Source organism: Leopardus geoffroyi, chromosome B4 (assembly GCF_018350155.1).
Source record: "Leopardus geoffroyi isolate Oge1 chromosome B4, O.geoffroyi_Oge1_pat1.0, whole genome shotgun sequence".
In the NCBI taxonomy this organism is placed as follows: domain Eukaryota; kingdom Metazoa; phylum Chordata; class Mammalia; order Carnivora; family Felidae; genus Leopardus; species Leopardus geoffroyi.
In genome coordinates, this window is record NC_059341.1 from 102,556,473 (window position 1) to 102,570,569 (window position 14,097).

Below are 14,097 nucleotides of genomic sequence, written 5' to 3' on the forward strand. Positions count from 1 at the left end.
CTGAACATCTCCAAGGGGTTCTTATTTACCGAGAAAATAAGATTTGAAAATATGTTAATAAACTGTTCACATTCAGACCATTAGGTGTTTGAAACACTCATTCTTCTTTGTAAGGTGTTGTTATAGATCAAGTTAAAGCAATATTTGTCCTAAGTTATTTATATGAATATCATTTGAAGGATCCCTAGTAGAAAAGTGATGACAGAGTTGAGTGTCCTTTTGTTATGAAACAAAGAAGGTAAAACAAAATAGAGTACTTTGAAGCATTGAAACTTAATTTTAAGAATATAGTCCTTCTTGCTCTGGTAGTTTTTAAATCTGAAGTAGCTGTTAATAAGGTCATCTTAAACCTGATACAAATTTTAATGTTGAATGTAGCACTTATAATTTGCTTATACTCTTATTACACATTAGAAAAACCAAAAGGGTACACTTGTATATATTTTAAGCATCCAGGTTGACTATCTAGAATTTTTTAAGTGACTTTTATTTTGTTTTTATTCAAAGAGAATGTATTCTATGGTAACATTTAAAGAAAATCATGATGGGTATTTATTGAGCCATTGTATAATTTTTATTCTATTTTTAAAGCATTCATAATAATCTAGTCTCCTGTACCTATTCCCTGTCTCTGAATTAGGAACAATAGTGAATCTATTTTTTTCCTTCCTCTGTTTTTCTTCTTTTTTTTTTTTACATGAAGCTTAATGAACACCTACTCTGTGCCATAAATGTGGTAGATGTAGGGTCATTGGAAGTAAATCAAATGGAGATGTTCTTTACCTTGTTAGAATTTATAGCATGTAAGCTACAAATTAAAAATATATGATGTGGTACAGATGTAATTCTCACTTCATATTATAATATAGAGGCAAATTAAGATCATAACTAATGTAAGTTACAACTGCCAGAGTAATCCACTAATACTCTCTAACTTGGATTCTCCACTATATCATTTAGTTTGCTATTATCTGCAACTAAGAAAACCACAACAAGCCAATTTGCTTTAAAAAATAAAGGGTAAAATTACCTGCATAATAAAAAGTTCAAAGGATAGGTGTGGTTCCATCAAGACTGTTACCTCTGCTTCACCCCTGCTGGCGTCCTTCATGCTCCTGGCCTCAGAGTTGCACGTCACACAACCAGAGAAGAGAGAAACTGTCTCAGAAACCCTGATCAGTCTTTATAATTCTCAGCAATCTAAATTGGATCAAATATGCACCAGTTATGGTGTCAATCCCAACAAAATTCAGGGCACAACAGCAAAGCAGGGAGTTTGACAAGGGTACTCTGTTAACTAGAAGTTAACAAGGGTACTCTGGCAGAAGAAAGAGGCAATGGAAGGTGGGGGAGAAAATGAGATCCATTCTTTCAGGCATATCTTGGGCTACGCTGAACGTCAATAATACAGGCTACACTATCTCTAAAGGTGGAGAAATAAAGGGCAGTACTTATATAAAAGTCTTGGTTTTATGGTCCTTCTTTTATAGGGAAAAAAAAAAGTGTTTATAAAATGTTCTATTACCTTCTATCCAGAAAATTGTTCACCCTTTTTTCAACTTACTTATTTTTCCTCCTTACTTCCCAGGTGAGCATTGCATGTAGAGAAATTCTGGCATGGAACTGTTAAAATATTAACCCAAATTCAAAACCAGCTGATCCTAGTGCCTTTAATGATTGCATAGGTTGTGATATATGGTTCAACATGCCACTCCCATATCTCTATGCAGACCCAAAATGAAGATATACAGACAGTGCCTCGCGTATGGTAAGTAAACAATTTACATTGGCTGCTTTTGATACTGCTGTTGTTGCCCTTGTTTGGTCATTTAGTGACTACTTGACTTTGACTAACATACTTAATAACTATGTGGCTCAGTTCCTTCACCTCAAAAATTAGACGTTTGAGGCCCTGTTATGTACTTCAAAAATATCGCAATGGGCATAAATTGGGATAATGTATATAAGTCACATGGATAAATAATATACAAATACAATGTAGTCATATTATCTATTGATTAACAGAGCTATACAATTAACACACATTAGTAAGCATGTTTTGGATATATCAAAGGTTATATATTAGAAAGTAGCATAAGTAGTTAAAAAATAATTGCCTCGGGGCGCCTGGGTGGCGCATCCGACTTCAGCCAGGTCACGATCTCGCGGTCCGTGAGTTCGAGCCCCGCGTCGGGCTCTGGGCTGATGGCTCAGAGCCTGGAGCCTGTTTCCAATTCTGTGTCTCCCTCTCTCTTTGCCCCTCCTCCGTTCATGCTCTGTCTCTCTCTGTCCCAAAAATAAATAAACGTTGAAAAAAAAAAATTGCCTCAAATATCACTCTGATGAGGGAATGATCTATTCCCTTCAATCGGACTCAAAAAGTATTCACGTGGTAGCTCTAGATGGTTAAGGCTGGGTGAAATTCAGTATATTTCCAATGTAAAATATTCCAGTCAGGGAGCACAAAAGCACTTTTTATCACACATCAGCAAGAGCAGTAGGAGGTCAGTGCTCAGTGATGGACTGGGGCAGGGAGAATTATTCTAGCTGACAATTTGTTCCTAGGTCAGATGCCATATGGGCCTACTGACATTTGAAAATGTAGCTGTTTTTTTCCCCCCCACATAGCTTTTTCTTTTTTGGCATCGAAGTGTTGTATTCATTTCCCTAAAGAAGCAACAAGGAAATGAACTGTAACAGATACTGTTTATTTCTGGAATGAACCCCCTCAAGTCCTAAAGAATGGCCTGGGATTAGAGGAATCACTGATATTCTTAAGAGATCTCATCTCTCTGCTGAGGGAAGGAGCAGACATCATGATGGCTGTTGTAAATAACAATTATGATTTTAATATCAAACTGCTTTGTTGAAGTGGTTTGAGTTCTTTGCAGAGATAACACACAAATTTTGACTAAATAAATCCATCGAGATAAATGTAGTTCTAAAAAATATTAAATGAAAGACCTGAGAAAAGGCTAATTTCATGTTCCTCAGATGACAGCCTTAGATCAGATGGTTAATGTGTTTAATTGATCTTTGATGAGAACCCTGAGGCATAAATCCAATTAAGACTTACATGGATATATGCACAAAAGTCAAATAAATCTACTCTATATTTTATCAACAAGAGGAACTCTTCTGGAATTTTAAAATCGGAATGTAGAGACTTGAATATCTTTAGGTTACCTAATTATGAATTGATTAAAATAATTTTATAATAATGCCACTGCTTGTCACATATACAGAATGCTAGTCTATCTGGTAATAAAAGGTACAGTTATAATTAAAAGTATTCTACAAAAATTCATCAGGAAGATTATACATCCAAATTGGTCCCCTTTTTCTTCATATCTTTTTCATGACAATTGAATTATTTTCCTTTATTTTCCCTCACGTATGAATATAATACCATTAATTTATTGTTAAGGAAGTGATGTCTTTAATAGAGAGAGATGAAGGGATTTAAGATTCAAAGTTGAAATACTGGACCTAATTCAATCATCTAGTAAATACCATACCAGGACCAGGTATTCAAGCCCTCCGTTTTCTCTTCTACTACATGTTACCATGCATAGAATGAGCCTAGAAATAATTTAAATCAGCTTTCTACTCAATATATGAATCCAGGGGCGCCTGGGTGGCGCAGTCGGTTAAGCGTCCGACTTCAGCCAGGTCACGATCTCGCGGTCCGTGAGTTCGAGCCCCGCGTCGGGCTCTGGGCTGATGGCTCAGAGCCTGGAGCCTGTTTCCGATTCTGTGTCTCCCTCTCTCTCTGACCCTCCCCCGTTCATGCTCTGTCTCTCTCTGTCCCAAAAATAAATAAACGTTGAAAAAAAATTTTTTAAAAATATATGAATCCAGATTACAGTAGCTCAAAAAAAAAAAAAAGACCATTTCTTCTCTGATTAAATAGAAATTAGCACACTGTCACCCATTTCATTTTTAGATAGTTCGAAATTGTTAAGTTCTTTCTAATATTAAGTTGACAGTTGCCTTTGGACAACTTTCATTCATTGCTTCTGCATTTATGATCAAGTACAGAAAAGAACACATCTTTCTTTCAAAAGATAAGTCAGCTCTTATAACACCTCCACCCCCCTCAACCTGATGTCTTCTTTTTCAAGTCAAAACAGTTCCATCAATCATTCTTTATGCATTGAATGCAGTGGGTCCTCAAGGCTCACCTGTTGAAATGAATTTAAATGAATGGAATTATTTATAAAGTTGTCACCCTGATTTCTTAAGTGGAATTCTTTAATTACCCACCTGAGATTTTGCACCTGGCGCAACAGCAAACAAAAACGAAACAAAACAAAAAAGTCTCCCCTCCCCCATACATACACAGAAACATAAATCTAATACAGTTTGAGTATAGTTTATCCTAAAATAATGAGGTTCTAAACGACCTTGGTTCTTGGTTTATTACTAAGGTGTATAAATGTTGTTCTTGCCTGATATCTTTGCGACCATGAATGTACATTAGCCAGATGACTTCTATTTATAGAGATGGTGTTTTGACATGAAACAGAAAGGATTCAGCTATGAAGTGAACCCAGGATCATGTCTCCCTTCAATTCACCAGCTATATTACGTTTGATACCTTTTAATATTCACTACATAAAAATGCCCTACAGTTAAAGACCATTGTAAGAGGCATATCCCACAAGGGTTTCCTGGTCTCTATTTTGCTTCTGGAAACCCAGGTTCTTATCTGACACGAACTAATAATAGAACCTAGCCAGTTTGCTTGCTTCAAGTTTAATCCCCAATTTATCCTTCATATTGAAAATAGAGTTATCTTTAGAATATGTACACCTTCTTATATTTTTGTGATAAGTAGAACTTGTATTAGGCTTACTTAAAAAAAAAAAAATTGATGAGTTTACCTAGGGCATCCACCAGGCCAAAGACTAGAGGGATCGTATAGCTAATGGAAAGTTGTTAAAAGTTTTAAAGCAGGAACAAAAAACACAAAAATTTTGACCTCAGGAGATAATTCCAGTAGTGCCTGACAGAGAAAAATTTACTAAAGGTAAACTGGAAGTCAATGAAATAGAAAATTTTCACTTTGTTCTTTCTATTTCTGTAGACTGGGGCAAATAATATGAAAAAGTTAATCCTCTATTTGTTAGCCTATGAAAGAGGAGTGATTCCACTATCTTTCAAAATAAAAAATATATGAATTCATGTGCTATTTCAAAAAATGTGTTATACCTTCAAAGAAAATATACAGTAAAAAAATTATGATGAAAATATAACAAAATACTAATTCTTAATATCATATAAAGATAACACAGGTGGTAATTTCAACACCATGCCTTCTCAAATACTCTTTAGAATTAAAAATAATGAAAATGTAAGAATGATGTCCATATTAGTACATTGATTAAGGCGTGTGATGTTTAACATGCATAACCCATAAGAGGCAGTGATAGGCAGATGGGAAGTTATAGGGTCTGTACATGAATGTAATAGAAAATAACCAAGATAATGAAACATCAGCTATACAGCTTTTATAATTGCTATTCATTTATTAATCCCATCAGTTTAATTTAAAGCAACACACAACACTATAAGAAAACCAATTCATAGTTACCATGGTAAATTCAAACACAGAGAGAAAGCCAGCTGTGAATCACTATTCCAAACATTCAGTTATTAACTCAATCGGCTTCAGTTAAAGGACCAACTACTGTATTACACAGGCAATTAATAATTATAGTGAAATAGCTAAGTGTTTTGCACACTTTTTCATTATTATGTGTCAGGAAATACTTTGATAGTATTATCCACATAACATCACCCACCACAGGGTCACCAGAACTGCAAATAATTTCTTATTGCTACAATAATGAAATATATGAATTTATAATATAAATAAAAGTAAGAATTACAAACTATTAACCTATTATATCATTAAATATATTTTCTATATAGGGATACAGCAACTGACAAAAATAATGTCTATTCTCTTACCTCTCTTAGTCACAGTGAATACTATTACATATAAACGAACCCATTATTGAAGGTGAAAAACAGCAGTAATTCAAATTTTATGACTAGATTAAGGAAGAAAAACATAAACTTGTATTAATCAGTATAAATTCATTGATTTTCTTTACTTAAAGTTGCCAATATCAACATGACCCAGAGTTATCTGCGCACTCCATGCAGTGGATGCATACATGTGTGTGCGTGTGTGTGTGTGTGTGTGTGTGTGCGTGCGTATGTTGTCTATAAACTCAGGGAGCAGAAGAGATGAGGCAGATATTGAACATCATTAGAAGATAAACACCTTGACGACAGGTGTTTCTGTCCATTTTTATCACTGTTTTATCCGCAGTGAGACACAAAGTAGATTCATGTAAGATAGATCTGTTTAACAAATGAAAAGAAAATGGTACCCAATCAAAAAAGTATATCCCTGGAGTAGGAGTGCTGCTTCCATTTGGGGTTCGGACTTCATCAGTGAAAATAATTTTATTTTATTTATTAAATTTTTAAAAAATATTTATTTTTGAGAGAGAGACAGACAGAGCCTAAGTGGGAGAGGGGCAGAAAGAGCAGAGACACAGAACCTGAAGCAGGTTCAAGATGAATTAGATCTCATGATCCAGTTGGAGTAGGTAGACTATTAGCTGCCTTGGGGGGCACACTAGGATCCTGATCTGAGAGAGTTGTGACGTAAGAACATGGGTCTAAAAGGGATGGTGAAGCCTGAAAAACTTGAGACTGTAAAGCTAGCCACGCATCAATCATTTTAAAAACCTGTTTTATTTAAACACTTTTAACAGTCTATTGGGGGGGGGCAGAAATGGTATGAGAATTGATTTGATGAATGAAAAGTTTGCTTTGGTGACACTGTGGATAACAAGAGAAAAGAGACTGCGGCAATCTGAAAAATTAGAAGCAAATATTTTCAGAAGCATAGATAAGCGTTTTTGATAGATAAGCCAAAAAATGTTGAAAGCTTGACTTCAGTAGAAGAAGTGGAAATGCAGGAAAGATGATAACCAAGAGAGTTAATAAGCAGATATAATCAATAGTACTTGGTCATCATTGGAGGTTGGTGACAAGGAAGAGTCTGGAAGGAATAATAGTATTCACAGAATCGGGGTGAACAATAGGGGTGGTAACAGAAGAGATTAAGTTTTGGAGAAAAAAATGATATTCACTTTTGGACACTAGATATAAGTTGCTAAATTGCAAGTAAAAATTTCCATAAATCAGGTAAATGGATAGCTTTGGAACTAAAAAAAAAAGTCTAGGATAGAGATAACATTTGAAAATGATCACCGTAAATAATAACCAAAGCTATGGGAGAGATGAAGCTATACTGGAAGAGAGATGCGATATAGAAAAATTGTTAAGAGATATTTGTTCACAAAGTGGCATGCAATTGACTTGTCCCTTCCTTCAGATTCCCTTCTTACTGTAGGATACCCTGAACAACAGGATCCTTACTACAGGAGGATATCCTTCCCTCACTATGGATTCAAATTGGAAATGGATTTGAAAAGTCAAAATGTTTGAAATGATCACTGAATTCATTTTTTTAAATATTTGTTTAATATGATATTCTCCATTCTCCACACAGAGTTTATGAGTTAAACAGTTATAACTACAATAAAGAGAAAGTCAAAACCAAAGTAGTTTAAACAATAAAGAAATGTATCAATTCGCATCACCAAAAGACTAGTTGTAGAAAAGGCTTTCTGATGCTGTGACTAGTGTTGTCATCAAGGACAAGGTGTTTTCCATTAATAGGCTTTGTTTGACCCTGGCTTCATCCTGACACTGGCTTCCCAAATGGCTCCTCATGGTGGAAGGTGGCTGCCAGTAGCAAACAAGATATCTGCTTCCAGGCTCTCATGACAGGGGTAAAAAGAGAAGCTTTCTCTACCTCTTTCTTATGAGTGAGTGGGTCTGTATCTCTCTCAGAAGCCTCCAACTAACCTCTGAGGAGAGGTTAGTATCATTGGCCAGCATTATACTACTTGATGGAAATCACTGCTGCACAGATCAGAACCACTGCTAGAGGTGAGGCATGAAGTCCAGTTCCCTTGGCCATATGGATATTGTGCTCATTGCATACAAAACTGAAGATCTGTTAGGAAAAGTACAAAGCAGGGTGGTTGCTTAGGGGGTCAGTATCAGTAATGCCTGCTGCAAGGTGCTTCAGTTTTACACTATAAATATTCATAATATTAATAGTGTCAGAGAAATATATCAAGAACAGTATGAGGCACTTTATATGAATGATCACATTTAATTGTCACAACACGGTTCCAGTGACATTTTACAATTGAAGAAATGGAAGTTCTTAGACATTATGTAATTTACTTGTAGTCTAACAAAAGCAGGTCTTGATTCCAGCTGTCTGTCTCCCAAGATATTTGTCGTGACATTTCACTCAGTCTCAAGGAAAATTCTTTGTCTTTCTGCCTCATTTCCCTTTTGTTGATAAAGATATTGTTTCTTTCCAAACGATTGACCAAGTGCCGCTTTGTGACCTCAGATCTTTAGGTGTCTGAAGAGTGTCGCTCATAAAGAAAACTCTTCTTATTGTGACCTCCCTATCCTTGAGTTCCAGGAAAGAACCATAAAGTCACATACTCAAAAACAATGTAGATTCCTAGAGTCTCTTGTACACAACAGGATATATGCAGCAGTTATGCTGAGAAGCAGGAATGGGAATCATTCTCTCACAGTTCCTGCTTTATAGAGGTGCTCAGAAAGAGGGACAAGGCTGAAGCTTTCTGCTGGCAATCTAGAGTATCACAAATTAGAACCAACAAGGTAAATGAAAATTTAAACTTAGGCTGCCTCATGAAAGCAAGTCTAGTTTAGCAAGGCTGCTTGGGGAGTCCAGCCTTTAAAAGTCATAAGGTAGCCCTAAAGTGTTATTTTTCTTCATTGGCTCTGTATTAGGCAAAGTGAAGAAAATCTCTTTATATCTGGCCTGGAAAATATGAGTATAGAGCTTCTTTTATGAATCATGTCTCTTCATCAAAACTTTTTCATACTAGATCAAAGAGATCTAAGAAATGAACAGATATGTGATCAAAGCCTTTATTTGAAGATGCTTATTAGATACTAATTTAATAAATGCTTCATTTCATTCTTTATATTACTTGATCAAAAGTCTATATACCAAAACTTTGGGTTAAAAATAATTTTGGTTTTGGTTACAATTTTATTCAGGGTTATTGGGTAATTTAGGAAGTGATGGGAGAATTTCAATCATTAAGAATGTATGTGGCTGGGAAGGAAGTAAAATGCAAGGTAAACCAAAGTTAGAGAGGAACATGATTAACCCTTTTCTCTTTGAATAAGCTATTTTAATATAATCTATTTTCTAACAGAAATTATGTTTACTCATTTACCTTAAAATATATTTAGGGGGCGCCTGGGTGGCGCAGTCGGTTAAGCATCCGACTTCAGCCAGGTCACGATCTCGCGGTCCGTGAGTTCGAGCCCCGCGTCAGGCTCTGGGCTGATGGCTCAGAGCCTGGAGCCTGTTTCCGATTCTGTGTCTCCCTCTCTCTCTGACCCTCCCCCGTTCATGCTCTGTCTCTCTCTGTCCCAAAAATAAATAAACGTCTAAAAAAAAATTAAAAAAAAATATATTTAGTACATGCAAGGAGCTATCCACAGAAGGAGAAGTGAATCCAGCCATAAAGTGGCTGAGAGTGAGTGGAACAGGGAAATAAGATTTGCATTTAAATAACTGAAATGCCATATATATGCCATATAGAAGGTGCCATCCAAAGTGGTGGTATTGCCAAGGGAAAAATATTACATGCGATTGAATAATCAGGGAAGATTTGGTGAGCAGGTAACCCTTGGGCTGAATTTGAGGATTTAGGCTTGCAGATAAGAAAATGACAGATCTTTGCAGGGAGAAAGGACAGCACAATGATCAAAATACAAAAGCACGGGTATGAAAAACTCCAGACTGGTAGATCAGTTTGACGAGGGGAGACTCCTGCAGATCAGTGCCTGGGTCTTCATTTCTTCTTGGAGGATGACACTGGCCTTATCTAAGATTAAAATGTTACTAGTTTGGGGCTTAAAAGGTGGTGAGTATGTTCCCAATCCTTAGTGTTCCCTCCCCCAGACACATGCATAAAATCAACCCAGGCTTTTGATCTGAAGCATGAAAGATCTGTCCAGATTGGCACCGAGTCTGTCCAGATTGGCAGTGAGGCTTGGCTGGGACTAGTTGAAAGTGAGAGAGTCTGGTGGGAGGGGGTAGGTGATCTGGCCATGGTGTCTCTGAAAGTGTGCTTTATCTTTCTTTTACTGGATTCTATTTGCTCTATCCAGTATTTTTAAATGTTGCATTTGAACATAAAGATTAGTTGAAAGGACAAAAATTGCACAGCTTCATGGAGGGACCTTGAATATCCTAAGAAAGAATTGGGATTAAGAAGAAATTTGTAGGTCTATAATGTTTTTGGGAAAGGGAATGAATACAACGAGATTTCTGAAAAGGAAAGGTTTATGACTCATTTGCCTCTCATTCTTTAGTATCGAAGTATAGCCTTGCAGAAACCAGATGCTTACTAAGACTTTTCATTTTTAATTGTTAGACATATCGATGAACAAGATGAAGTGAATGAGGAAAGACCGATGACTAAAAAAATTTTTAAATGTTTATTTTTTTTGAGAGTGAGAGAAAGAGAGAGAGGGGGGTGGAGGGGCAGAAAGATAAGGAGACACAGAATCCTTAGCAGGCTCCCGACTCTGGGCTGTCAGCACAGATTGCAACGCCAGGCTCGAATTCATGGACTGCAAGACCGTGACCTGAGCTGAAGTTGGACGCTTAACCGACTGAGCCACCCAGACAACCAACTGAAAACATTATTTAAAGGGTGGAAAGGGACCAGCAGTGAACCTAACTTGGCCATGACTAGGACGGTGACCTTGGCAATAGGAAGGGGCTATGACTAGTAAATGTTTTGAAGATAGAACTGACAAGAATTGAAAACTGATACTACGTGGCAATGAGAAAGAATGAAATATGGCCCTTTGTAGCAACATGGATGGAACTGGAGAGTGTTATGGTAAGTGAAATAAGCCATACAGAGAAAGACAGATACCATATGGTTTCACGCTTATGTGGATCCTGAGAAACTTAACAGAAACCCATGGGGGAGGGGAAGAAAAAAAAAAGAGGATAGAGTGGAAGAGAGCCAAAACATAAGAGACTCTTAAATACTGAGAACAAACTGAGGGTTGATGGGAGGTGCGAGGGAAGGGAGGGTGGGTGATGGGTATTGAGGAGGGCACCTTTTGGGATGAGCACTGGGTGTTGTATGGAAACCAATTTGACAATAAACTTCATATATTGAAAAAAAAAACTGATAGGGGATTAGAGTCAACGAAGAGATCAACGATGATTCCTAATTGTAAACCTGAAGTTTGTGAATTTGATGGTACAAAGAATACATATATAAGGAAGGCAAAAGGAATACTTTGAAGATGAAAAGTTTAGTTTTGAACATGTGTTTACAGTGGCATGTATTTTATATTTTTGAGAATAAGTAGTTGTACAGGTAAGCCTGACTTTTGCAGGAGGCAAAGACCAGAGATAAATAATACTAGGGAGACATCTGAGTTAAGGTAATTGAGAAAGGAGAGATTAAATAGAAGATGAGAGCCCAAGACATATTTTGAGGAATCTTTATTTAGGGGAATTTGAAGAAAATCTGGAGTTTTTATAGATATGATATCAAGAAGCTATTTTGTTCAATGACAACATTAGACATTAATGTGATAATAGGAAGCAGAAGTATAGCGACCGTCCTTGAACTCCTTCAGGTCAAGGAAAAAGAAATTGAAATTCAACTTTAAATACCAAAATGCAAGTCCACAAAAGTGCCATGTTTGTCTGGCTTACCACTCTATTCAGGATCTTGGACCCTGTAGTTTCTCCATAAATATATAAAGATATTTTAATTAAATGGATTAAATAGCTTAAAAGCCCATAATTTATGGTGGAAAGGTTATTTTCTCTGTTCTTTTTTTAATTTTCTTTTTAAAACTGTAGGTATAGTTTGGGGCACCTGGGTGGCTCAGTTGGTTGAGTGTCTGACTTTGGCTCAGGTCATGATCTCACGGTTCTTGACTTCCAGCCTCACGTCAGGCTCAGTGCTGACAATTCAGAGCCTGGAGCCTGCTTCAGATTCTGTCTCCTTCTCTCTCTCTCTCTCTCTCTCTCTGCTCCCTCCCCCACTTGTACTCTGTCTCTCTCTCTCTCTCTCAAAAATAAATAAACATTACAAATTTTTTTACTTAGAGGTATAATATATGCTTATAAAAATTTCAAACCAAAAAGTAGAAAGTAGATAGGAAATTGCTATGAATATTTTAGATGTATATTTTAGACATTTTTATATGCTATATATATATGTATGTGTGTGTGTGTGTGTGTGTGTGTTCATAATGTAATTTGCTCTTTATCCTTCACAATGTATTATGGGAAATTTATCATATTAGTACATGTACATCTACCTTATTATTTTTAATAGCTAAGTATAATGTTTCGTAATATGATGTGTAATTATTACTTTTGCCACACCACTACTAACAGGCACTTAAGTAATATGCATTTTCCCCATATTTAGCAATGATGATGCATTGCATTTTCTTATGTAAATGTATGTGCACAGGTGTGAAAAATTTTGTAAGATGGATTCCTTTTAGTTCAAGAGTGTATTAATTTCAAACTTGTTAGTTATTGCCAAATTTCCTTCAAACAGGCAGTACCAATATACCCTCTTTACAAATATGCAAGCAAACATATAAAGCAATTCAACCATAACTTGTTTGCTCATTGCTACATTGACAATAAAGACTTAAGTTCTTAAGCATAATTTTTACTTTAAATATTAAAAAGAATACTTCCTGTGTGAAATCTACAGCAACGAACAAGCATTTCCTGTAGTGAAAACATGCGACTGTTTTTCTCCTTTGGTCCCCATATCATGATTCCACTAAATACACATGTTCATTGGAAGAATTGGGCTGACTGCAGGTGAGTTATGTAGTACAGGTGTGAGAACTCTACCAAGAACAACAAACCCACTTGGTCTAGGGGACAGTCACGTAATAAAAATATGTGAAATTGGCATGTGTGACACAATTAGAATTCTGAACAGGAAGAATCATATACCTAATATAGCAAGGATATCCAAATTTAATTTACTCTGATAATTTAATGTAATATTATGGTAATTCTCATATAAATATATGTTTTAAAACTATGTCATAGACATATTCTAATTTAATGTTATTTAAATATACATTTTTAAAATATGCGCATCAAGAAAACACATCTGTGGGGCAGATTTTACCAAGCCCAATCTTAGTTTTGATTTAGTTCCTCATGCTGATGCTTGGGCCCAAATTGGGTCTGACTGAATAATTCACACCTTATTCTATTATCTGGAAGACCTTCACCACCAGAGAGGAGGGAGGTTCTGTAAAACTTACGTGTCTATAAAAGCGTAATGGGAACACCTCTGAAAACCTAATACCTGTCCTATATATTATGTATCTATGAAACAGTTTTATTACAAAACATATATGTTTATTACTCTACTTAAATGAATTTCATAACCTCCCTGTAAGTTAAAATTTTATAGATCAGAAACTGAAGAGGCCCAGATAAGCAACTTGCTCCAAGTTTACATGCAAGTATGGCCTGGTAAGCCTCCACCTTAAACTGAACTGTAGATCTAGTGGCTCTAAGATACCACACAGTTATTCTGTAAGTACCCGAGCTGGTTTCTAGAGTGAAATTCTCTGGGGAAATCTCAGACCATACCTCAAGCTCCTCTGTGATGCATGTTTAGGCATCGGGAAATCAAAAGGGCCTAAGTGGTTCAGGCCGTGTCACTCTGGGACACAGATGGTTGACATATAACCTTTCAGGGTAATTTGTTGCCTCAGTAGGAGCGTTGGAGTGTTATTCAATGCTACCAGCTAGGAAAAACAAGCTGCAAATAGCAAGGACTCAACATTTAAACTGCGTATTCCTGTGGAAAGTGAGAAATAACAACCAAGTCACTGGGAACACAAAAGCGACAA

General features: G+C 36.3%; 1 long non-coding RNA gene across 1 annotated transcript in view; it reads left to right on the forward strand.

The window, feature by feature from the left end:
* Nucleotides 1-1,537: 1,537 nt before the first annotated feature.
* The window catches only part of LOC123590255, a 29,485-nt gene continuing 16,925 nt past the window's right edge, over nt 1,538-14,097 (forward strand). Inside the window, exon 1 of the long non-coding RNA XR_006708689.1 lies at nt 1,538-1,768. This is a non-coding gene — a long non-coding RNA (uncharacterized LOC123590255). The remainder of the gene's footprint in view (nt 1,769-14,097) is intronic.